Source organism: Bos grunniens, chromosome 11 (assembly GCF_055505025.1).
Source record: "Bos grunniens cultivar Pamir isolate PY7600 chromosome 11, Bosgru_T2T1.0, whole genome shotgun sequence".
NCBI classification, from domain to species: domain Eukaryota; kingdom Metazoa; phylum Chordata; class Mammalia; order Artiodactyla; family Bovidae; genus Bos; species Bos grunniens.
In genome coordinates, this window is record NC_141175.1 from 18,904,554 (window position 1) to 18,928,485 (window position 23,932).

The following is a 23,932-nucleotide window of genomic DNA, read 5'->3' on the forward strand; positions in this document are numbered from 1 at the left end:
GTGGACCAGATTCTCCTTCACATCCTTCAGAAGCAGAATACCCTGACCTCAGACTTCCAGGCTCCAGGACCATAAGCCAATACATGTCTGTTCTTTAAACCACCCATTCGACAGCCTTTTGTTTCGGAGGCTCTATAATACCCACGTTTGCCATTTCAGAAAACATTCTCCCTAGGACCAGGGTCTAGACCTACATTCTTCAAAGATACGCATGGAGAATCATAGAGGCTGAGGAAGAAAGTTATAGGATTTACAAGTATCTCATTAGTTTAAGACTTCTATTCTGGTATATATTTTAAAAAACATTATATATTAATGCAATATAGCATCCAGTTTATAAATAAACATTTATACATATCTAGGATCCTTTGTTCAAAACTTTTTCTGATAGTAACACACAGTTTAAAAATATGCAACTGTTAAAAGTGATAGAGCCTGTCATAGAGTGAAGTAAGTTGGAAAGAGAAAAACAAATACCATATATTAATGCATATATGTGACTACACAGTCGATGGAATTCTCCAGGCCAGAACACTGGAGTGGGTAGCTATTCCCTTCTCCAGGGCATCTTCCCAACGCAGGGATTGAACCCAGGTGTCCCACATTGCAGGCAGATTTTTTACCAGCTGAGCCACCAGGGAAACCCCATATATTAATGCATATATGTGGAATCTAGAAAAAATGGTAAAGATGTTCTTATTTTCAAAATAAAAGTAGAGACACAGACATAGAGAACACATGTATGGATACCAAGGAGGAAAGCAGGGGGTGGGATGAATTACGAGACTGAGACCGACATATGTACATTACTACATGTAAAATGACAACTAATGAGAACCTACTGGGTGGCACAAGGAGCTCTACTTAATGGTCTACGGTGAGCTGAGTATAAAGGAAATCCAAGAAGGGAGGGGACATATGTATGCGTTTGGTTGATCTATTCTCCATATAGTAGAAACTAACACAACATTGTAAAGCAGCTCTAATCCAATAAAAATGAATTTTAATAAGTGTTCAGAATCTGGATAATCATAGAAAGAAAATGAGATCTCTGATTTCTCTAAATTCCTCATGGTTGAAATATAATCCCAAGTGGCAGGGTAATGTGGATTGAATTTCATGATTGCTATCATTCCATGATAGCCATGACAGTCCTGATGGCCACTCTGTCATGAGAGCAGCCATCAGAGAACTCACCTTCACGGAAGTTTAAGTTTACGGTTCCTAAATGTGTTTCTGTGACTCAAGGAATATGAGGACAAACTCTTGCCAAGAGTTTTCTTTTCTCCTCTAAAAGTAAGGAACCCAGGGCTGCAGACACGCTTTTCTCCATTTCTCCCCCTACGCCTTCCAAACAGCCAGCACCTAGCAGACCCTGAACAGATCGAGGGGGGCTTTTGTCAAATAAAACCCCTGTTTTCAAGCTCTTCCTCTCTTCATGTTGGTCTGGTCACCCATTTGGAAGGGTCACTTCCACTACCCACCCATCCAGATGCAGACCCTAGTCACACCAGCAGATGGAGGAGATGTCTCCTGATCCGGCTTCCCACGAAACTTTCTGAACCCATTGTCTATGACCAAAAACTTGGCATTCAATGATGGCGTTGCTGAACTACAGCTGAGTGTGTCCTGTGGATCTAGCCCACTTCAACTAGGTCACAACTGGGAATGGTAAAATATGGATTAGGCATAACTGCAAGATGATTGTAAAGAGTAAGTGAAGTCACAGACTGCAAGCTGCTCAGTAGCGTGTTCACCATGTTAGAGTGTTCAGCCCTCACCCCGTTTGCCGTCCTCATCCTGGGAAAGAGATGGAATACAGCTCATCACTCCCTCCTCGGCTGGTGGTCTTTTGTGGTGTGAAGCCGGGACGAGGAATCAGGGAAGGAAGGGGCACCATGGGAGACGAGAGACCTCAAATAGCCAGTGGAAGGCGCTGGGACCCAGCAGGGAGCCAGGAAGCCCCCTCCACATCTCAGGGCTGTCAGGACTCAACAACTTTCTAAACACAGAGAGTAGCTTCCTATCCAGCCCAGAGCTTTCAGGAGCGACTTGAACAAACTCCTGACTGAGGAAAGCCAGCCATAGTGCACACACCATGGGGCAACCCCGGAAAGGCTCCTACTGTCCCCGGTGTCCCTGGGGTTGTCACACACCTTCCATCCCCCTCTCTGCACCCCCAACCTTCAGCCCTTTACACCGTGAACATCCATGGAGGAGAAAACAATTGTTCAGTGAAGATTGAAAACACCCCTCCAGCTTCTTGCCAGGGCATTTGCATTTTTGGAAGAGATTCCTATTTCTTTTTAAGGCTCAGAGTGAGAAGCTTTTAGAAAAGCTAAAAATATCTGTTAAAGAAGAGAAGCGGGGGAAAAAAAACATCCAGCTTTCCCTTCTTTCTGGATAAAAGGTTCAGGACCCAGGGAGGAACAGTCTGCTTTTTCACTCTCAGCTCTGAAGGCACAGGGCAGGGCCAAGGTCATCGGGGCCTGTTCTCCCAGAAACAAAATGACACAGAGAGGAAGGTAAACCCAGGAGCACAGGATGTAAGCACTGCTGCTGAAAGCTGAAAACGGTCCATAGGGTGAACACAAATTCCTCCTTTTACAACCAAGGAGACTAAGATGCAGGTGGATGAAAGGGCTCACTGGAGACCACAGCCCCGAGTCCCGGCAGCTGAAATGAGAGTCCAGAGGGAGCCCCTGGGCTGCCCAGGGGCATCCCCAGACCGCTCCCCGCACCACCCTGCTTGTACCTTCACACGTATGTGCTAAGTGGCTTCACTCGTGGAAGATAGCCTGCCAGGCTCCTCCATCCATGGGATTCTCCAGGCAAGAATACTGGAGTGGGTTGCCATGCCTTCCTCCAGAGGATCTTCCCGACCCAGGGATCGAACTCACATCTCTTACATCTTCTGCATTGGCAGACGGGATCTTTATCCCTAGTGCCACCTGGGAAGCCCCCACTTGTACCATACACTCCCAGAAATGACTCTTGGGAATCTAGCCCACCTACCACCCCTGCAGGGCCACTGACTCAAGGTCCTGACTCGGAACGGCTGAGCCTTCTTTGGTTGCTGGGCGAGCTACTGTGACTGCAGTCCACAGCCCGGCATCCAGGATTCTCTGAAACACCAGTCGATTCCAAAGGAGTTCCCAGTAAGGACGTGTGGAATCGGTAGGAAGGTCATTGACTCACTCGGGAGCAGAAGTTTATTTTTTATGGACTTCAGTGCTGGGAGGCGATGCCCTGCACTCAGGAAAAGAGAAACAGGCCTCAAAGGAGTCACCATTTGTCCAGCAGCTCCCAAGGTCAGTGCCCCCAGGCCATGCTGCCACTCTTGAGCTTTCCCTTTGTTTATTCCATGCAATCTTTCAATCAACACCATTGATTGAATTCCTGCTTTGCTCCCTGCATAGTTCCTGGCTCCAAAGATATGACATTGACCAAGATGGGGAAGGTGGTGAGACTCCAGGGACATTAAATCCCACTGACCCCACACAGCCGCCATCCTCCCATCTTCTCCATGTTTTGAGAAGTTCAAAGAAATTATATGACACAGGAATTCCTATTTATAATAATAATTTTAAAAGATTAAAAATTAGTTTTTATTTGGTAATGGGATTTCACTCTTACATATCTGTTATCTCTAGTACAGGGTAGCCAGACTTACCAAATGCAGGATGCCAGCTATATTTGAATTTCAGATAAAGTTATTTTTTAATATGTGTATCCCAAATATTACATGGGACACACTTATGCTGAAACATTATTCTCCGTTTAACTGAAGCTCAAATTTAAGTGACCTTCTGCACTTTATGAGGCTTTGTTACTCTCACAACGCTATAGCTGTCTTGTGTGATTAAGAGCAGATTCCCAGAAAGTGCCTTCAAATTGTTAGATTTGACTCTTGTGTTCAGCTTACCTGTGAGAGTCACTTCCTTACCAGGACTCGTGGCGCAAAAGATAAAGACAGATGCGCCTTCCAGACCTCCAGAAAATGGCTGTTCATAATTGCATAACAATACATCTATCTGTCCAGCCTGGCACTACACCGGAGACTTTTCAGTGCATTTTAGAGGATGATATGAGAAGGTGGGGCTTTTGAGGATGGTTAGGGCAGAAGGGTGAAGCCCCCATGAATGGGGTCAGTGTCCCAAGAAGGGGCTCCAAAGAACACACTTGTTCTTCCCACCAGGTGAAGACACAGCAAGAAAAAGCCATCTGTGATCCAGGAAGCAAGCTCTCACTAGACATCAGGTCTGTGGGAGCCTTGGTCCTGGACTCCCAGCCTCAGAACTGTGAGAAACGAATGTCACTCAAGCCACTTGGTTTTGGGTCTCGGCCACCCTGAGTGGACCAAGGCAGACACCCCTGTCTTCTGCAGGAGGCCTCTGTCTTTGATTATCATTGTTGGAATCTGCTACTCCTGCCACATCCTCAGAAATACAAGCAGCTGCCCACCCCTCTGAGCATCACACCTCCACACATCGGCATCAGACCGTTGTCTGAAGTCCCTCCACCTTGGGATCTGAAGCGTCCGCATGAGGTACTAACTGCTGTCACACTACCAGCCCCAGGAGGAGTAAACAAGAATGAGAGACACTTGAGCAAAGCCCCTTCCTGCTCTCCAACCTGCCCACAAGCACTACTAACCTTCTGTGGTTAAAAAAAAAAAAAAAAAAAAAAATTCTTGGATGCCCTTGGTAGCCCAGTGGTTGGGAATCTGCCCGTCAGAGCAGAGGTCGCAGGTTTGATCCCTGTCCCAGAAAGATTCCACAAGATGCAGCTCAACTGAGCCGGAGCGCCACAACTACTGAGCCCATGAGCCGCAACGACTGAAGCGCGCGCGCCTAGAGCCGGTGTTCCACAGCAAGAGAATCCACCGCAATGAGACGCCCTCGCTCGCATGGCACCTAGAGAGAAGCCCCCAGTCCCACAACTAGAGAAAAGCCCACACAAAGCGACAAAGACCCAGCACAACCCAAAATAAGTAGACAAATAAATAAAATTGACATTCCTTTTTTAAAAAATCTCTTCTGTTTTGTTTAAAGTCTTGACAGTTCTTAACAGTTCTACAGTGTTCAGTTTCAGAGAACACTGTAGAGAAGGTGACCAGTCCCTCCTCACCTGTTATCCAGCCCGGCCCACCTTTGTTCCCTGAGGAAAAGTCAGGAGAGACCCAGCGATGGGGTCAGTGCCCCTGTAGAGAGGCCTCAGAGGGCTCTCTTGCCCTTACCACCAGAAAGAAAGAAAGAGAAAGTGAAAGTTGCTCAGTCATGTCCAACTCTCTGACCCCATGGACTGTACAGTCCATGGAATTCTCCAGGCCAGAATACTGGAGTGGGTAGCCTTTCCCTTCTCCAGGGGGTCTTCCCAACCCAGGGATCAAACCCAGGTCTCCCACATTGCAGGCAGATTCTTTACCAGCTGAGCCACCAGGTGAGGACCCAACTGCTGCTGTGAGGGGACAGCCTGAGAAGCCACCTCCAAGAGGCCGCACCGCAGCCCACTCTGCCCCCCTGAGCCTCGGGGCAGACCAGGCAGGAGCAGCCTGTGGTCCTTCCCAGGAGGCCCTCCCACCCGTGCTGGGCGGCAGATGCCAGGCTGGCAGAGCCCCCTCCCTGGTCTGCAGAAACACCGCCCTCATATCCAGCAGATGCATCCGAAACTGGAACTCAAACTCAGGAAGAAAGAGAAAGGAAGAGCAAGGGAAAAGTCCTGGTGTCAGGAACTCATGGATCCATCCCTTCTGCGTCAGGACTTATCCTACACAAGTTCTTCAGGGCAGGCCAGGTGCGTGATCTGGACACACACAGACACACACACACAGACACACATAGAGCCAGGCAAAACCCTGTATCACTGGCTGCCACTGCTTTCCTAAGAAGCTTACCAGGGCATGTCCCGACTTCAACAAGGACCCGCTAACAGTTTTACATTTCTCCCCAGTATTCAAGGCCATTCTTATCTTCTAATGAAATCAGGAACTTCAGGAGACAGCCAGAGACAGCGCAGAGGCAATGCCAGGGCCAAGGGCACCGCAGGCTTGTCTGCGAAGTCATAAATAATCATCTTGAAACGATTATCAAACCTTGACTTTTGCTTAGAAAAATGAAGCTGTGGATCTCCTGGCAAAAGGAAATTTCCTGTTTCACTTGAAAAGAAGAATGCAGCCCAGGCAGCTGTGAGTTTTGCTAACCCTGAACACTCCGTCTCTCACTGAAAACTCTATTCACCTGCCTTTCAGAGCCTGTCCTGGCAGCCTGTAGTATTTCATCTTTCTGCCTCTCTCTAAAGTGTGTTTAGAGGAATGAACACCCCAGGTGAGCACTTGTTTCACTTGCCAGCACACTTTTGCCACAATCTTTAAAAGGCTTGTGATTTGGCTTCTATTTTACTCTTTTCCTCAAGTTGCAAAAACAGGGTATATATTTAGTTACTTATTTCTTACTAATCCTCCTTCAAGTTAGTTCAGTTCAGTCACTTGGTCATGTCCGACTCTTTGCGACCCCAAGAATTGCAGCACGCCAGGCCTCCCTGGCCATCACCAACTCCCGGAGTTCACTCAAACTCACCTCCATCGAGTCAGAGATGCCATCCAGTCATCTCATCCTCTGTCGTCCCCTTCTCCTCCTGCCCCCAGTCCCTCCCAGCATCAGAGTCTTTTCCAATGAGTCAACTCTTCGCATGAGGTGGCCAAAGTACTGGAGTTTCAGCTTTAGCATCATTCCTTCCAAAGAACACCCAGGACTGATCTCCTTTAGAATGGACTGGTTGGATCTCCTTGCAGTCCAAGGGACTCTCAAGAGTCTTCTCCAACACCACAGTTCAAAAGCATCAATTCTTTGGTGCTCAGCTTTCTTCACAGTCCAACTCTCACATCCATACATGACTACTGGAAAAACCATAGCCTTGACTAGATGGACCTTTGTTGGCAAAATAATGTCTCTGCTTTTGAATATGCTATCTAGGTTGATCATAACTTTCCTTCCAAGGAGTAAGCGTCTTTTAATTTCATGGCTGCAATCACCATCTGCAGTGATTTTGGAGGCCAGAAAAATAAAGTCTGACACTGTTTCCACTGTTTCCCCATCTATTTCCCATGAAGTGATGGGACCAGATACCATGATCTTCGTTTTCTGAATGTTGAGCTTTAAGCCAACTTTTTCACTCTCCTCTTTCACTTTCATCAAGAGGCTTTTTAGTTCTTCTTCACTTTCTGCCATAAGGGTGGTGTCATCTGCATATCTGAGGTTATTGATATTTCTCCTGGCAATCTTGATTCCAGCTTGTGCTTCTTCCAGTCCAGTGTTTCTCATGATGTACTCTGCATATAAGTTAAATAAGCAGGGTGAGAGTATACAGCCTTGATGTACTCCTTTTCCTATTTGGAACCACAAGTGTTGTTCCATGTCCAGATCTAACTGTTGCTTCCTGACCTTAGTTTGGGACAATCTGAGCAGTCACCACTAGCCACCACCTGCTGCTTTTAAAAAGTCCTTAATATGGCCCCTTTTCCTTAAAGCTCAACTTTCAGAAAACTAAGATCATGACATTCAGTCCCATGACTTCATGGCAAATAGATGGGGAAACAGTGGAAACTAGCTGACTTTATTTGGGGGGGCTCCAAAATTACTGCATATGGTGACTGCAGCCATGAAATTAAAAGACGCTTACTCCTTGGAAGGAAAGTTATGACCAACCTAGATAGCATATTAAAAGGCAGAAACATTACTTTGCCAAAAAAGGTTCATCTAGTCAAGGCTACGGTTTTTCCAGTAGTCATGTATGGATGTGAAAGTTGGACTATAAAGAAAGCTGAGCATCGAAGAATTGATGGTTTCGAACTGCAGTGTTGGGGAAAACTCTTGAAAGTCCCTTGGACTGCAAGGAAATCCAACCAGTCCATCCTAAAGGAGATCAGTCCTGGGTGTTCATTGGTAGGACTGATGCAGAAGCTGAAGCTCCAATACTTTGGCCACCTGATGCATAGAACTGACTCATTTGAAAAGAACCTGATGGTGGGAAAGATTGAAGGCAGGAGGAGAAGGGGACGACAGAGGATGAGATGATTGGATGGCATCACTGACTCAATGGACATGAGTTTGGGTAAACTCCAGGAGTTGGTGATGGACAGGGAGGCATGGTGTGCTGCAGTCCATGGGGTCGCAAAGAGTCAGACACAACTGAGCAACTGAACTGAAATTAACTGAACGTGGCCCCACCTGCCACACTGCTCACTGCCCAGGCAGTCTGGACTTTGGCCATGCCGGTCCTGCCCTCAGATACACACACACGCCCCCGCCACTGCCCCACCCCCACGTCCAGACCAGGACCCTCTACTCACCCCTCAGACCCCGTTCAGCTGCCACCTCCGCAGGGATCCTTCCTTGTCTCCCCACGGGGATCACGCCCCTTTTATCCTCTTCCCCACTCTGTGCATCCCTTCTTCCACATCACTTAGTGCACCTATTGTTTTACATTTATTTCAGTGGGTTGTTGTTTTTTTTTTAATATCCATCATGCTCACTGGTTGGAAGGTTCCTGAAGAACAAAGGTCAGATCTGGTTCTCACACAGAATCAGGCTTGTGGTACATGATCCAGAACCATGTCACGGATGGAACATGCAGGTCAGGCTCATCGGGACATAAAGAGCCAGCTGTGACTTTTCTCAACCTTCCTCCTGCCCCGATGGCCGCCCAGACAGAAGTCATATCACATGATGGGTGTGTTTCAGGATCACAATGTCAGGGCTGATCGACCTTGGTCAGAAGAAGAGGGCTGTCTAGGACCAGCCTACCCGCAGGGCCCCACAAACATGAAAGTGAAAGGGGTAGTCACTCAGCCGTGTCCAGCTCTTTGCAAACCCATGGACTGTAGCCTGCCAGGTTCCTCCGTCCATGGGATTCTCCAGGAAAGAATCCTGACCCATGAAACTACCCCTAAAATAAGGAGGCACCCCAAAAGTTAGTCAAGTGCTTCCCATTATTGAGCTACAGGAGAAACACAACATAATACCCAACCTAACACACACAACGCATAACCTTCTGCTGTGCATTCAGTGGTACCTCCACCTTACATGAGAAGCCGATGGAACACTCCTCTCCCAGACGGAGAAAGATCACTTTGGTCTGAGGCAACACCCACCTCCACTATTCCAACATCAGAGAGTCCGGGGTCCCCGGTAACACTCATGCTCCTTGATTTCACCCTGACGTGACCCATGCAGTAAACAGGACACGTGACCTCAGAGACACACCTTGATGCAAAGGTACCAAAGAGAAAGAAGAAAGAGAACAAGGATTCCCTTTGCAGCCTGGGCTGTTGGAGGGGAGTGGGGGAGAGACAGAGTCCAGATGGGGACCAGGCCGGAGTGGAGGCTTCAGTCTGGACCCTGGGGGCTCAGCACGAGAGAGGGGTGAGCTTCCCTGCAGGCCACCTGCAGCCTGTAGGACTGTGCTTGGCTGGACTTTGGGGCTGCATCTTATATCCTCAGCTCTGAGTGATGCCCAAGGACCAGAATGAAAGCCTGACAGAATGAGTCTTTACCTGCTAGTTACCAGTTTACTTTCAGCCAGTGGATTTAGAGGATGTATTAATAGCTACCACCCCACCACATGCTAAAACCTTGCTACTCAAAGTGTGGTCCCTGGGCCAGAGCAGGGGCACCAGTAGCTCTTATTAGCAGTGTAGCAGAACTTGAGTCTTGCAAAGCAATCCCCAGAATATCTCCAGATAATTCATCTGTGCCAGATGAATTGAGTCTTTTGAAATGAGTCGACTCTTTGCATCGGGTGGCCAAAATATTAGAGCTGCAGCTTCAGCATCAGTCTTTCCAATGAATATTCAGGGTTGGTTTCCTTTAGAATTGAGGTGAGCATGAATAAGTGGGCTCTCCTATGTAGTTAGCCCTCCCCAGAGTGGGTGGGCATCCTCCCATCTGCTAAGGCCTGAGTAGAACCGGAGCTGGAAGAGGCAGGGAGGGGGTTGCTTGTCACCCTTTCTCCCTTCTTTGACCAACACGTCTCTTCTTCTTTCCTCCGCTCTCAGACTGGGGTTTACCCATCCCTCCTCCCGTTTCTTGGGCTTTGGGCTCAGACTGGACCACACTCTCCACTCTCCTCGGCTTTCCGTGTGCAAACAGCAGTTGGTGGGATGTCTCAGCCTCTGTAATCACATGAGCCAATCCTTCATGAGAAACTACTCCAACCTCCTACTGGTTCTGTTTCTCCGGAGAACCCTGACTAATTCACAGCTCTGGTCCGCCTCTCGCCTCATCTGACCTCCCAGGGCTTTTCTTTCCTCTGCCTCAGAGCAAATCCACTGTGTCCACTGATAGCCAGTCTTTGCTGCAGATTTGGGGTGAAGGATGCTTTGTGACACCAGAGAACTCCATCGCTAGTTATAAAAACATGTGATTTTTATATGTCCTTGTTCTCAGAAGTCCTATGGACCCTGTAATAAAAGCTATGGTACATCTTCACCTACACAGACCTCTCTTCCTCACCTCAAGCCTCAATGATGTGGTTGTTGTGCAAAATAGTGTACTTTTCTCTCTGTTTTGCTATTTTCTTCCAAGTCGTGCTATGATCCCATAATTTTGTTTAAAAAGAAAGCAGCATAATACTCAGAAGAGAACTTACACAATTTTCATAAGGGTAAAAAACATTGCAATTCAGGTTTCCATTAAAACATTTTCCCCCTCTGCTCAACCCATAGGTTGGGCCTAGGAACATAGAACCACTTATTCTACTAATTTCTGGGAAATGACCATGAACAGTCTTTCAGCTCTGCATCAGTTTCCTCGTGTATATTATGGTTAGTGGTATCTTCCTTACAGGTGTTTGTGACATTTCAAAAAGCTAAAGAATAGAGGTGCAGACATAGAGAACAGCTGTGTGGACATGGGGAGGGGGGATGAATTGGGAGATTGAGATTGACGTGTATATACTACCATGTGTAAAATAGATGGCTAGTGGCAACCTGCTGTATAACACAGGAAGCTCAGCTCGGTGCTCTGTGATGGCATAGAGGAAGTTCTGGGGGAGGGAGGGAGGCTCAGGAGGGAGGGGAGATATGTATAACTGATTCATTTTGTTGTACAGCAGAAACTAACAACATTATAAAGCAGCTATACCCCAATTAAGAAGAAAAAAAAAAAGCTAACAAGATATTGCATCCCTGGCAGCCTGGACCCCTCCTCCCCCAGCTAGGGTCCTGCTTTCTCCAAAATTGACTTGCATGGTCATTTCCACATTAGCCCCTTCTAGCAAAACTAGAACAGCAATCCTGATAAACTTAAAGGGGAAAGTAGAATGTATGCTAAGCTATTCGCTGTTTTGGATTATCCAGGCCACCCCCTTTTTCAGCACCAAGGATAATTGAAAGTCGAAGCTGCTGTTCAATTAATACCAAGTTTAAGCTTCCACCTTAATTAACCTGCATTAGTTTAGTCTTTAGTGCCAAGGAGTAAATTCCTTCAAGGCTAATGAGTCAATACATCCAAGCCAGGAGTTGCTTTTTGTACCAGTAAAACCAACCCATGGAGAAGTCACACCAGTGGCCATTTGCAAAAGGGAGGCATCCTATATTTACTCTGAAAGTCCTGGACCCAGAATCAGAAAGTGTCTGAAAAGAAACCTGCCACTTTGTTTGTCTCCAAACACTCACACTCCTGTTTTTGTCATTTCCCTTCAGATTCATGATATGGACAAACAGCAAGAAGGCAAACGGCCCCTCTGAAACACATGGGTGCTGTTAGGACATGGATCATCAAAAAGACAGTTACGGGAAGGCTCACAAGGTGGCGTGCTTCCCTGATAGCTCAGTTGGTAAAGAATCCTCCTGCAATGCAGGAGACCCCGGTTTGATTCCTGGGTAGGGAGGATCCCCTGGACAAGGGATAGGCTACCCACTCCAGTATTCTTGGGCTTCCCTGGTGGCTCAGTTGGTAAAGAATCCTCCTGCAATGTGGGAGACAGTCCCTGGGTTGAGAAGATCTCCTGGAAAAGGGAAAGGCTAACCCACTCCAGTATTCTGGCCTGGAGAATTCCATGGACTGTATAGTCTGTGGGGTTGCAGAGTCGGACATGACTGAACAATTTTCACTTCACTTCACAAGGTTCATCACTTCACAAGGCAGGAGTTCTTCTGATCTGGAGGAGCCCTCCACCACTGCAGCTTCTGGGAAGGGTATTCCAACCTTGGGAAAGTGACCAGCACGGCGGTGGGTGGAGAGAAGTCTGGTCCACACACATCTAAATGGAGATGGAATGTGTGCTCTGCAAGTGTTACTGGATCCCACGTCTCATCCTGACTGTCTACTGGCAAGTGAGTTTCTTTTCATTTTTTTACCCCTTTGAACAAACAAGACCAGAATGTGGGAATTAATACAGTTGAGCCCCTTTAAAAGGATTCAAACTGCCAAATTAGAATGGGACGTTGTCAGAATGACAGGAATCAGACCTGAGAAGGTCGGAGTCCTGGAGGAAGGTAACTCAAAGGTGGAACTTCCTGTTAACAAAGCCACATGTGCCCCACAAATGCGCCTTAGGAGGAGAAAAGGAAGACAATGGGGAACGGGAAAAGGTAGTCCCAAGGGATGGAAAGTCATCAACTCAACTCACACGATCTGAATCCAACCAGAAGGGCAACCAGAGTCCGACCACGATTTCAATCTCAGGACCCTGTTTGCAAAATGAATGAAATGTGTCTCAACTCCCTGGCTGCCCAGAGCAGAGACTCTGCAGCTGCAGGCAAGCTGCAGAGAGCAGTCACTGGTAATGTGAACAGGAGGGCTCCTGTCTGTCCTCCCGATCGTCAGCCATCAGGTGGAAAAGCCATGAACTTTTTCTCCTGGTGGCCATGTCCAAGGGGAAGCCGGCATCTCACATCTTGCTTTCTGATTCTGGGTCCAGGGCTTTCAGAATAAATATAAGATTCTTCCTTTTTGTGCAAGGCACTAGTGTGACTCCTCTATGGGCTGCTTTTATTGGTACAAAAGGCAACTCCTGGCTTGGATGTATTGACTCATTAGTCTTGAAGGAATTTACTCCTTGGCACGAAACACTAAAGTAATATAGGTTTAATTAAGGTGGAAGCTTAAAGTTGGTGTTAATTCAATGGCAGAGACAACTTTCAGTTATCCCCAGTGCTGAAAGAGGGGGTGGCCTGGATAATCCAAATTTCAAGGGATTTCCACATGCACGCCAGTCTCATTTAATCCTAGCATGCGACACATGTTGGGCTGGACAGTGATTGCTATTATGTTCACTTTTCAGCCAACAGTGCTGGGTGTCCAAAGTTATACCAGATTACACATGGTTCATTGTTTTGGCAGAGAAGCCTCTTATCCACGTCTTCTAAACCCCAAACTGCAGGACTTCCAAGCTACAGGGACCTTTCCAACAAATGACATGAAGCTACAGCTCCCTTCAGACCTTATTACATTGTCAGGACCACAAACCACAAGAGTGCTTCTATGACTTCCATACAGAAAATGATAAAAGCACCTTATAGCACCCACATTAGGATCAACAGACATGGGAACTAATCAAGGGAATCTTTAAAGGTTAAAAGGCAAGCTGTTTGCCTTTTTACTCAACTTGATGGTGACAAAATGCAAAAATTAACAGATTAACCTAAATACTATGTTAACATTAAGTAATCAATGACTTGTTTTCCTTACCTTTCTAAGCAAGGGATAAGGATACATCAGTGCTTTGCATTGATGAAATACTTGGTCAATAGCTTGAGTACTGGACTGAAGGGAAACAAAATAAAAAAAAAACCTGGAACCATGTTTCAAAGATCAAAGCTAGGTTAAGACATTTAGGATTTATAATACATTTATTTCTACTATGACCCATTAGGGTTTATCCTAAGTATATAAAGATGGTTCAGTATCAGAAAAACCATCAGTGTCATTCCCTACATTAACAAATTTAAGGGAAAAAAGTCGTAAGATTAGCTCAGTGTATGTAGAAATGTTATTAAATAAAATTCAAAATTCCTTCCAAATTAAGGAAAAAAAAAAAACTTCAAAGCAATCTACAAGAATTTCCTTAACTACATGAATGGTATTTGATCAAACTTTCAGCAATAAAATAGGAATAAAATATTATTTACCTCATAGAGTTGCCATGGGGATGAAGAGCGAATACATAGAAAATGCCAGAAGAGTATCTAATAAATAAAACTCTATAAATGTGAATGATTGCCATTACTATAGAGATATTTTTGAAAATAAATGTAACAAGTGAAAAGCAATAGAAAAAGATGTTGGAAAAATCCTGAACAACCTAAAACAATTAGAAATTAAGCTGTTGGAATACAAAATCACTTTAAAAATCAATACCAGCAATGGCCAATAAATAACAATTTTCTTCAGCTTTTAAAAGAAAGCACTGCCTTATCTTCTTCAATAACAACAAAATGTGAGGCTCTGGAAACGATCTAATAAAATATGTATAAAACATTTACGTGGAGTATTATAGGGCATTTTTCAAAGACACGATGGCCAAAATAAGTGAAAGAGAGTCTGGAGGTTGGAGGCGAACAAAGACGCTGCTGAAAGTATCATTCGGCAGAGCAGAAACGTGACCCGCCACCAGCCAGCTGCCAGGTTGGGGACTCGGTGCGCCAGTGTTTCTTCAACTTCACTCAGGTCCATCTTCAACTAAGTGTGGCCCTAAGTGTGGAATCTACTTCAGAATGGAAGTATCAATAATCTAAAGCACAAGGAGAACAAAAGGAAAGGTGGATTTTCTTTCATGTTTCCTAGCAAAAAAAATAATAAACTTAGAAATTGTCCTAAACATCTTACCTTCACCTTTTGGTGAAAAAGAAAGAATCTCAAAGGGAAAGGATGTTTCTAGAACTTCAACAGCAGATGGGACTGTACCAAGAAATTTAAGAGGCACAATAAACTCAAGGATTTTTTGGAACAATTTTGAAACATGGTTTCGGTTATTAGCTTTCTAAAAAAAACCAATATGCAGCTTTATCATCAGCTATATAAAATCTGTTATTGTTTCTTAGCCTTTGGAGATTTTATTTAATTGAAATGTTGAATTGGGACACAATTTTCCTATGTCTACATGGCTAACCATATGTTTCTGGAGGAGAGGGCTGTCTTCACCGCCTCCCCCATTTGCTGAACTATTTTATAACCGTGGAAATGTGATTAGTTTATTTATATTTAATCAAAACACACTCCAAAAACTTGATAACTTACTCCTGAGAGCTTTGCATCATTGATGACAGATTAGAAAAAAAAAAATCATTCAACAACTTAATCTGATTTACCATCATAAATATTCAAATTTTACATATTTGTTCCACAAAACAGTTGTTTAAGTGGCTTTAATTTATTTTCAATTTTATTGTCTCAACTGTATGATGCAAATCAATTGTTGAAATTGTTTGGTAGCGTGCATTCATCCAACGAACAGTGAAGAGTCTGGGTTACCCTCTCTTTCTTTCTCTCTCCCTTCCTCCCTCCCTCCCCCCATCTCTCTCTCTCCCCCACCCCTTTTTTCTCTCTCTCATAAAATTAATTAAAACGAACATGATAGAGCTTCAAAATCCTGTAGTCTGTCCTGCCAAATTCAGAGTAGATACTTACATCACATCGGCTAGATAAGTTCTCTGCATGAGCAGAGTGAATGGATGGTGAAATTTCACCATCATCAATAACTTCTTTCTTTAAAATGTGACCTCTAGGAGGTCCGCTTCCACTCACACGACAGGCTACATGTTCAGACCAAACACTGAAAATAGCTAAAGATTATGAATAATTTTATTTCATTCTTCAAAATATCTTTATGACATCACAAGGAATTGTCAGGCCAAAAGCTAAGGGAAAGTTAGAAACGAGAGACGTGAGAGTAGCAATGAAACCAGCTTTGCCTTGAGGACAGATGTGATGAGCTTTTATTCTCATGGCCTTTATGAAAAAAACCACGTCCTGTTGCACAGACCTTGAATCTGACTGAGACCCCACTGTGAGAGATAAGGGGGGCAAACCTCACACTCACGCCCACAGGAGATGGTGATGGTGCCGAGAAGACCCAGCTGGGAGCTGGGTACGCCTGAGAATTTGTAATGAAAAATAAGCTTTCCACTCTTATTAACGAAAGCAAAACTCATACATTAAAGGTTTTTTTGGTTTTTCCAGATGCTACCAATAAAACCAACAAAACCAAAATAGTTATATTTATATCAGGGGGAAAAGTAGATTTTAAAGCAAAAACATCATTAGGAATAAAGAGGGTTATAAAATAATAATAGAAGAAAATTCACTGGGGAGCTTTCTTCCCTGGTTTTTTATTTTGTTTTGTCTCCATCTTGGAGGGAGTTATTGCTACTCTTACACATTACTTTTTTCCCCAAAAACTCATGTAGTCCATGACCTCTTCCCATATCCTCAAGGCCTTGAAACTCAAAGTATTCCCTGGAAACAGAGCCCTGGATGCAAAACTGCATGGAGAAGGTTGACCGGGGAGTGTTCTCAGAAGACATATCTCCAGGGAAGGGAGGAAGGTGGAACTGGGTTCAGGGAGATGACGCTTAACTGGGTTCAGGGAGATGGACGGGAGACCTGTCTCCGGCAGGGAGCCCTGGACCGGAGCAGCCCCTCTGGACCACATCTGAGAGAGCAGTTGCAAGGGAGAGGCTACTTGACTCACTCTGTGGAAGTTCTCTGTCCTCCTCTGTGGTTCACCTGGTTTATGTGGGGCCAGACGGTGAATTAAGTGGGGGCCTTGACAAGGACCGTGACCCCTGCATTCTCCATGTTTCCAGGGGGCACTCACCTTACATTCCTGTCCCAACATGAGGTGTGATCGTGGTCATGATTTACCAGCTTGTGGGGAAGGTCTGCCTGCTAGCACATTTCTTTCTTTCAGGCAAAGGAACCAATGGGCAGATTCTATCAAAGACAAAGTACCTCTGTTCTCAGACGTACTCATGGTCCAGGCAAGTGATAACAGGTGCCTCCCTGGACCCGGGGCCTCACCTGAGTGCTGGACCCAAGCTAGAATCCCACTTACCACCTGACTCCCTGGTCTCCCCTCTTAACAGGAGTGCCATGGTGGTACTTTGGGTACCCACATCTCAGAGTAAATTCAGTAATCCTCAGAAAGCCATGGTACCACTCTCTCCCCGATGCACCTTTGCCTGAACAGATGGGCTGCATCCCTTTGCCGAAGAACCGGGGGAAGTAGTGATGAATGTGCTTGCCGTCATGTTTCAAGATCCTTCCTGGGAGGAATGCTGCTGCTTCTTCAGGCCACGGGTTCTGAATCTTAGAATTGACTCAAGTCAAGAAACAAGGAAAGGGTTCTAAACTGTTTTTGGCATGGTTTTGTTCCTCCTCATGATAATCCATACTTGATTTCTTCTAATTGTTTAAATCAAGCATTGCCCTCCATGACTGTCCATCCCCTTCATGTCAAGGAGCAATAGCTCTCTTCAGGGCAGGCACCACCTGTGCTCTGCTGAGCCTGCCTCTCACCATGGTCCTTTCCTCCACCTTGCTTCCACATTGATGGGGAGCACAGCGCCTGGCCTCTGTTGTCTCAGCATCCTATCCTCCCCTTTGCTCCCAAGAACCAGCTCTGTGACTTCCTCACCTGTCATCAGCTTGACCCTTGGAGCATGGCTGTTCCTGAGCTTCTTGGAAATGCAGCGGCCTCTCTCCCCAGTGCATCACTCTGGACATGGGAAGCCCCCAGGCCGTCTTGGGACCACATCCACTCCAGCATGTCCATTTCTCTGAGCCGCAGGGTCCCTCCCCCCACCATCTTGCTGAGTGTGGGTGATTGCTTCCTCTAGCATTCAAGAACCATCTCAGCAGGGTGTTAACACTGTCTCCAGGGGTTCTGGCCACGATGTGAAATCTTGAACTAAAGTAGGGTGCCCCCCCTCCTCATGACTAAACTCTGCCTTATTCAACTTTAGATTCTCTACTTTTGACCTGATCCCATGAATATTCTCCTGGGTCCTTTTGGAACATACTACCTCGATCCTATGGCTCCTTTGCCATACCACGACCCTGATGCTGGGAAAAATTGAGAGCAGGAGGAGAAGGGGGTGACATAGGATGAGTTGGTTGGATAACATCATCCATTCAATGGACATGAGTTTGAGCAAACTCCGGGAGATAAGTGAAGGACAGGGAAGCCCTGTGTGCTGCAGTCTACGGGGTCATAAAGAGTCAGACATGACTTAGCAACGGAACAACAATAACAAAGCCTAGTTAGGCTGTGCAGAGACCTGGCCCTTGTCATACATCTTGTTGCCAGCGAGAATGATGGCACTAGATCTTCAGTGGGAGACTACTGTCTTGTGAGCTGCCTTCCCTGTCTGAGGCCTCGAAAGATCGTGAAGAAATGAGTTGATATCTTCTATGAAAGTGGAGGGCACCAGTTCTACAGCCCAGAGGACCCAGGGGAACAAGGGTCTCAACTGTCCAGGTAACCCACCCCAAGCATCTCTTCCCTACTGGCCCTTGACTTTGGAGGCCCGAAAACTTCACCTTCTCCAAAACTCTGCTATTCTTAAATTAAGACTGTCCTTCCAGCTGACCCATCTTCCAGAGGCAGAGTTTTGGGATTTGCTTCAATGCTGCCAAGGAGGTAGTTTGCCTCCAATAGGTGATGACTCACCCTGAGCCTGTCACTCCCCAACAAATTGGCCTTGGCTGCCCCATCCCACCAACCCTCTAGTCACCATCTCCTTAATGTCTCTCAAGGAAGGACCAGCCACAGTCCACTCACCCCTAGTGACAGGATCCACACCGTCAGTGGCCGTGGACTCCAGCTCCAGTTTTCCACTTAGAGGACTCTTCTGACAACAGTTTCATATCAACGGCCTTGAGGTTCCGTAGAAACAGGGTCTGAGACAGAAAACTGCAGGCAGGTTTACCAAGGAGTGCTCTTGAGAGACTCACTTGTAAAGTAGGAAGAGAGACAGGATTTTGCAGTGGGAGAAGCTGACTTGAAGTGAGGTTGGCGAGGAGGCCACCTCCAGCCAAGTCTCGGGAGGCAGGAGGTGAAATGGCTTATCAGAGCCAGCTCAGAGGGAGAGCAGGGCATGGACGGAGCTTTGGTATTCCTGCCAGTCACCAGTATGGGCAGCCCTGCGAGGGTGGGTGGTTCCCACAGCCCAGGGTGATGTTGAGCGAGTGGCTCCATTGTGAGCCTTCCAAAGCCATCATTCCCAGCAAGAGAGGCTGCCCACCGCCCCCCTCCCCTGCCCCCCGCAGAGCCCCCAGCACCACTTCAGCTAAACAGGGCTGCTTTCTGTTCATTTCTTTCCACTCTCAGCCCCTGACCTGATATAAGGAGCAGAAAAGTCCTGTTTGAACGGGAAGGACTAAAACAGGAACACAGAAATCCAGGGTGAAAGAGGAATTCACATTTCAAAACACTAGCCCAGCACACCAAGCACACAGCTTGCTAAGGATCACCCACCCCCTTGTCTGCACACCGAGGGGACGTTCTTTCTTATACACATTGTCTTTCCCACCGCACTGAAGTGTCTCAAGGGCTCTCATTGCCTTGCACATCCCAGGACCCATCACGCCTCACACCAAGTGTGCAAAGAATACCTGAAATCATCAAGCAGGTCATTCAGATTCCTCCAGATTCCTGGCAGTCGTCCTATGTCAGTCTTATGGTCAGTGCATGTCCAAGGGAAGGGGCCCGAGACAGGCAGTGCGCTTAGCTGAGAGAAGAGCCACAGATCCATACTACTGGGTTGGCCAAGAAGCTCGTTCTGGTGTTTCCGTGACATCTTACAGAAAAACCCAGAGGAACTTTTTGGCCAATCCAGTATTTTCTAAAACAAGAAAAGGGAAAATATGGCAAACGTGCTGCAAGGGCAGAACACTGAAGATGAAAACAGCCACATGTACTCAGTGCAGCAAGTCAGCAGGTACCCCTGAGCCGGGGCAGTGTGGGTGGATGGGCAGCACCCTGGGCTGGACACCAGCAGGCTCCCCACTGTGGAGACAGTGAGTGAAGAGCCAGGAACCGGCCTGGGAGTTGGGGGAGGCAGTTACTGCACCCTTGGAGGCTCAGATCCGAGTGTACAAAGCAGGATCCTGAAAGGAACACGCTCTGTCTCCCGGGGCCTTCATGCAGGCCCAGTGAGAGATGTGTGCATGATGTCTGTCTGCAAGGTGGAAACTCGAAGCTGCCACCAGGACAGGGGTTAACACCCACCCTCCCTCCAGGGCAGAGAGCTCCCTGCGGGCTGCTGCTCCAAAGGGCCCCCGGCGGGGAGGAGAGCTGGGAGCAGGTACATGAGGACCCATCACACAAAGTGGGAGCAGCGGCTGATTCCCCGCTGGGGCACCTTCTACTGAACCCCCTTACAACTGCCTTCTTGATGCTGAGCGGGCTAAGGCCAGCCAAGCTCATGAATCTATTCTAAAGACTAAAATGTGTAATGTGTATAGAGCATTGATACACCATCTATTACTACAGAGATCATGAAGTCATTTTAATGTTCTGGGATCCTTCCAAAGAATGCTAGTCGTGAATCAAGAAATCCCTCTTTTTTATTATCACATTTTTTTCTTCTTTTTTTTTCCCTCCAAAGCTTAAGTATGTCATTTTCTGTGACATACTTAAACTAAAAGGTCATGGTCTCTATTTTTACCAACCAAGGCTTGACTTTCGCTGATATTTTGATTTTGCTTTAAGGGAGAAAAATGCAAATACTGAATTGTGTAGATGCAGTAACTTTGGGCTGAAGTCACCTACTCACCTCCCTCATTCTTGCTTTGTGAGCACCTCCCAGACCACCGTGGCCCTGGGCTAAGGCATGAGGCTTTTCCTGAGCAGTGTGCCCACAGCGTGCCCACCTGTGCTCTGGACCTTGAGGCCTCAAAGGCAGGGAGGAAGGGTGAGAAAGGCGACACCTTCACAGCCTTGACAATGAAGCCCACACTGTGAGATGCGTCCTTCCTGAGCCCAACCCCCTGCAAGGCTGAGCACCGGCCACCAGCACTCACCGCCCCGTGTTACTGCTGTCACCAAGGAGGACAAGGTCTCCCAGGTGGCCCTGACCTTCCCTTGCTCTGAGTGCCCCCTAGGGCTTGTACAAGAGCAGCCTGAATGCAGGGCACAGTCCCCACTGAGCCAACAGAGGTCAGACCCACCCAAAGGGCCACTGCATCTGACCCATCAAGAAAGCAGTTCAAACACTGCTCCTTTTGGCAAGTGACAGGAAGCAAGAAGATGCCCAGCAGTTCTGAGGTTAGCAGGGAGGGTCCTGCTGAGCCCCAATCTCTGGTTTCTGTTCCTCCCAGTGTTTGATCTGTTAAAAAAATTAATAAACAGAAACCTCAATTAATAGAGTCAGGAAACCAGAGGGGGAGCTCACATGCCCTGCAAAGATAACAGAAGAAGGACTCCTCTTCTCCACTGGCAAGGACTCAACCAATGAAAAGCCAGAGACTCCCTTTTTCCTTCAGCTCCCTCCTGACTTCCTCTCCCCTCTGTAAACAGGGTTCTCCTTCCCTCCTTGTGTGAGGGATTGCACCACGGGGCTCCCCAGGGTTGCAGACCCTGAATTGCAAATCTCTACTGATCTGAATAAACCCATTTTGCTGTAGAAAATCTGGCATTTTATTTAGCTGGCATTCTTTTTGTTTAAGGTCAACATTTTGGTACACATAAGGGGGTCCAAAGAAGACCCCCTACAGTTCTGGGGCTGGAGAGCAAACAAGTGCCCTACCCACTTCGAAGACACTGCTGCTCACTGCTTTTCTAAGCAGCCCTGGAGTTTGGACGGTCTTTCTCCTGGATTCAAGCTTCTGCTCTCTTTGCGTTTTGCTGCCCTCCCGGCTTTATTCAGGATCTATTTTAAGGTCTCATCCTTTCTGATGAAGGCCTTCTTCTGTTTGCGAGTGGTTTTTTTTGGCACTTTGGTCGGATTTGAAATCAGATGGTTTCAAACAGAATGAGCTAGTCTTCAGGAACAGGGTCCATTTCATTGGAACTTTGCTGGTTCATCCTTCAGCCCATTCCTTTGGAACAGAAGCTATCATATAGGAACAGAGCTGAGAAGCCTTTGGCCTGGCTTCTCTGAGACCAAGCTGTCCCCTTAGAACTGGCTGGTATGCAGGCTGTCTGAGCTGAAAGAAGTCTAACATGTAAGCTGCTTGAGCTGTTCAGGTTGTTCAAAAACTATTCATTTACCCTAGAAGAGAAAAAGTTCTGAGAAAGGAGATCCCAGATGTCTGAATACTCTGACGATGCTCACCTTGAAGGGACCCCGGCTAATTTTGTATTTAAAAGCCATGGTCATTTCTAACTAAATGGACCAATCTAACCAAAGGCAATTCACAATGTCAATGGCAAGTGTGGGGAACTTTTGAAATCCTCAAACTTACACCCGTGGCAGATTCATGTCAATGTATGGCAAAACCACTATAATATTGTAAAGTATTTAGCCTCCAATTAAAATAAATAAATTTATATTTTTAAAAAATGCATTGGACTACTATAGCTCAAAAATTTCTAAAACTGAATGGAACACCTATTCCAATTGGTATTTTGAGGCATCCAAACATGATCAGGAGACGAAAATTGCCTCTCTGCAAAATGTTAAAATTAAGTGAGGCAAACAATTAAAGAAAGACAAAATGCCTTCCAAAGCTTCATGCTCCTTCTCCTTGGGCTTTTTGTCCGAAGTTACACCTCTTTCTCTTTTCCTTCTATACTGCCTATACCCTCAGTTCCTGCATATTAATTCTCTTACCAAATTTCACTTTTTCCATGAAATTCTCCCCACTCCCTTATCCTATGAACTTATCAGAACCTGTTTCTTTAAAATCAAGTGTTCTGAGGAGGGAAAGTGAAGTAAAAGTGTCAGTCACTCAGTTGTGTCTAACTCTCTGTGACCCCTGGACTGTAGCCTCTGTCCATGGAATTCTCCAGGCAAGAATACTGGAGTGGGTTACCATTCCCATCTCCAGAGGATCTTCCAGACCCAGGGGCCAAACCTGGGCAGATTCTTGACCATCTGAGCCACCAGGGAAGCTTATATTCTGAGGATCCAGAAGTTAAATCCTTCATTTCTTATATGCCCTGGGCTAAAGCTGAGTTGTGAACTATAGTCAAAGATATTCCCAAAGTAACCAAAGATTCCCACAGATTTGCTGAGGAATTTAGCATAGTCATTCAAACTTATCAACATGGTTTCTCTGATTATATCAACTATTTCATGTATTTGTCACGAAGGGCTAGGCCTAACATTGGATGATAACTGCTAACTGAGGAAATCCTAGAAGATCTTAAGAATTAGGTCTCTTTCGTGGGATGACTAGCTCACTAACTTATTATATGGTCAGGCTGAGGCAAGCACTAGGCAGCTTCATCAGGCAATTTCTAAGCCTTTTTGGAAGCCTGTTGATTGAAACAAAATTCAGGCTTGCATACAAAAATCTGATAAATCTGTTCATGAATATTACAATTAACTTCAGATTATTTTTAAAGAAAATTCTGGTTTTCCTTCAGATGTTGGTTCCACCTGGGTTGCTTTTAAGTCTATGTTTATTAATGGGCTGAGGACTTCCTTTGTGATCTAGTGGTTAAGATGCTGTGCTTCCACTGAAGAGGGTACAGTTTCAATCTCTGGTCAGGAAATGAAGATCCCACACATGCCAAGCAGCGTGGCCAAAAAAGAAAGAATTAATGGGCTGAACTGGGACCTTTCCCTTTGTAAAAAAAAGACCAGGATGGAATGAGAAACTATGTCCACTCTAGATTTAGGTTATCTGGCAATTCAGCTCTCTTGCAATCTAGACATGTCACCTAAAACCACTAAAGTTCTCAGTCATTGATTCTAACAAATGAAGACCCTAAACAAAATCAAGATTCTTCTAGTTTCAGCTATGATTGCAAAGAGTCAGGA